The 3,118-nt window shown below is 41.1% G+C and overlaps 1 pseudogene across 1 annotated transcript; it reads right to left on the bottom strand.

Moving 5' to 3' along the window:
* Positions 1 to 325: 325 nt before the first annotated feature.
* Positions 326 to 2,266, bottom strand: LOC149234858 (serine/threonine-protein kinase PEPKR2 pseudogene; annotated as a pseudogene). The gene is made up of 3 exons (XR_016245862.1): positions 1,436 to 2,266; positions 980 to 1,276; positions 326 to 858 (listed from the first exon to the last, which is right to left on the bottom strand). The product of XR_016245862.1 is annotated as a serine/threonine-protein kinase PEPKR2 pseudogene (transcript).
* Positions 2,267 to 3,118: the final 852 nt, after the last annotated feature.

Genomic DNA, 3,118 nt, shown 5'->3' with positions numbered 1-3,118 from the left:
CTCAATGCACGTCATAGAGTGTACTATCGTTTACCTCAAACGAGGACTTAAAACACAAACAAGAGCAATTTAGTTTGAAATAATAGTATTTCACCAAAAATTGTTATAGAAGATATTGTTATGCTTTACAGAAAATGCAATTCTAATATCTTGCATTTTCCATCTTCATTGGGAAGCCCAATATATACAGATAGTCAAACTAATCTTTTAGAAGCTGTACATAAAAAGATATTAGAATTGCTGATCACCATAGGAAGTTGCAAATTAGGCTGGCACAAACAATGGAGTCGTTTCATGTTCAGATCAGTTTTAATCTTCAAAATGCAGTTGCTGCAACGCTTACTTCAGTCAGTGTATGGCATGACTCATGTTATCAGTCACTCTTGAAATGTCAAAGTATTTTGGGCCGTAAAATCAATAATTAATGAGCACTGCCAGTCAGTAACAGTCAGCATGTTTTTCAAAATGTTGTACACAAGCTGCTTTTTAGATTAGATGAACACTGCTGTGGAACATGATATGTAGTGGTACACAATCTGCTCCTTTTGGGTTCCGATAATCTTATCCTGGAGATAGCAGATGCAAGAGCATCTACAAGGTCATATTTCCCTGCTGCTTGGATATCATACTCTGGTTGCTTTGGACGTGAAAGCAAATCCCCAGACAAAGATTCATCTTCTCCATGCTCTGTCAGAATTGAATTTATGAACTGTGCTCTCCTCTCCCTTGTACGTGGAGATAGTGAAGGCAGGGATTCTGACCATTCATCCTTGACAGGATAGGTATGTTTTTTCCTTTTTGAACTGCTTGATCGCACCTTTATATTAGATTCTGTGTAAAACATGATCCAAGGGTGGCCTGCAGCAGCAAAAAAAGATATGATCATAAAATTCATATGTGCATAATTGCATCTTAGCAAAAAATACAAGACACCGCATACAAAATATGTAATTCTTGGTAGTACAATAATTTTACTTACTCAAAACTTCTTCTGGAGAAAGTCTCTTTCCAGCATCCCTGGAAAGCATCCTTGGTAACAAACCCTTTGCTAGTCCTGAGATAGACTGCCATTTTTCAGAATGAAAATCGAATTGGACTCGTTTTATTGCCTCAAATATGGCTTCAACAGATTCCCCACGAAATGGTAATACACCTATCAACAGTGCATGCAGGAGGACACCAGCAGCCCACACATCAACCTTTTCTGAATAGGTCCCTGCCAAAACTTCAGGAGCAACATACGCAGGGCTTCCCACAACACCTGATAAGTTTTGTCCTGTTAGAATAAATACAAGTGATGTTAATGAACTATAATTCAACATAAATCCATGGTTATTTAATAATGATAATAATGCCCTTGTCTGGATGTCATAAAATTATGTGTTTACTAAAATGAGAGACAGGGTTGATTACAATGAAGCTCAGAAATAAATACCTTTTGCAACCCGCATGGACAAGCCAGAATCAGCTAGCTTCAGTTGTCCTGTACTAGTTCGAAGAATATTCTCAGGCTTTATATCTCGATGGATGACGCCCATCTCATGGCAGTACTTAATGACCATTATTAATTCTTTGATCAATTTAGCAGCTTAGTGCTCAGAGTAGCATCCATTCCTAGACATCTCATCGATCAGGCGTCCACCAGAGCATAATTCCATCACAAGATGCAAAGATTCTGCATCTTCACACACGGCTTGGAGTGTGACAACACTGGGATGGCCTGAAAGATGTTGCATAATCTCAACTTCCTTATGCACGTTTTCTTCAGTCTTTTTGGGCAGAGTCTTGCAGGCCAGCTCTTCTCCAGTAGCCTTGCTCTTGCATATTCTTACCAGACCAAATTTGCCTCGTCCCAATTCTAGGCCTAAAGAATAATCAGTTTCAAGCTTCCGCTTCCTGCCAGTCCGAGTAGCATGATCAATGCAGCCAACCTTTCTCTTTAACCCTCGTCCTGGTGAATTAGGTAAACAACTCCTTGGAGGAGCAGTAAACAACTCCTTGGAGGAGCAGTAGCAGCTGCTGTAGGATGCAGATGCCGGGAACCCAATTCTTTGTCCCTCATCTTTTCTTTCCTCCGCTTCCTCTGCTGTTGGAAAGAAAGGTGTGTGGCCAATGATGTGGAAGATGCACCATCATCACATAGACGAGCTCTCTGTTCCAAAATGGCAAGATCTATTGCTGCTCCTTTTCGCTTCCTTCTTAATGAATCCAGAGCCAAGGTCTCTGGGGTTTCTCGACCACAGAGGACGCGAAGAATGACTATTTGTCAAATAGGAGCTAGGGAAAACAAATCAATCTGTGGATACAACAAAAAAAAACAGTAAATAAAACAAGAACAACCACTCATACGATTTGAAATGCTTCTTCAAAACAAAAAGCACGAGAAAACAAAGAATCAAAATTGCCTACTCTGTGTCAATATATGACAAGCTCATGATACCCTCCCGTTTTCTTCCTAATGCGCAGTCATTTTTACACTAACGAATACCCTATTTTCTAATTCACTAAATACATCAAATACCCTTCTCAATATTCCACCGAAATTAATCCAGAAGAATTATAGCGCTCTCTTTTCAAATCCCATCCCCAACATTATACATCCTACTACCGCAAATATGCCCCAACCCTCCTTTCCACACAGAGACGTGAGAAAAAGAAAGCCCTGAGCCCCAAAATTTAGGAATCGTTACATACCTCTGGCTCTGCTGATCGCATCAACTCCCACTAGAATATCCGTGAGAAAATTTCAATTTGGCATCCGTCAAGTGTATAATTCCGGGTCGCAGAACTACAATGACCGATACAATTTGATAACCCTCGATGTTTGAAGAACCACTTTCTGACCACCAAATTCGCAATAGAAATGCTTGTTTGGACCACCAAATTTCAATTAACAGAGTCGGAGGTTCGTCCGAATTGTACCTGGGTGGCGAGCTGCAGAGTTTGAATTGCAAGCTGCAGAGTTTGCATGCAGAGTTTGAATTGCAGAGCGGGAGGCGCCGAGTCAAGGAGGAAGGTGAGTGAGCAGCTGGCTGGATCACAATTTCTTATTTCGAATTTCTAATGGCAGCCCCGATCCCAGTGCGGAGTGGGGAGGGATTGTCCGCTACCGGAGCCG

The sequence above is a fragment of the Pinus tabuliformis genome, chromosome 8 (assembly GCF_031772625.1).
Source record: "Pinus tabuliformis cultivar Carrire ecotype Pingquan chromosome 8, CPIR1, whole genome shotgun sequence".
NCBI lineage: Eukaryota > Viridiplantae > Streptophyta > Pinopsida > Pinales > Pinaceae > Pinus > Pinus tabuliformis.
The sequence above is the reverse complement of the archived record's forward strand: the minus strand, read 5'-3'. Positions and strand labels throughout refer to the sequence as shown.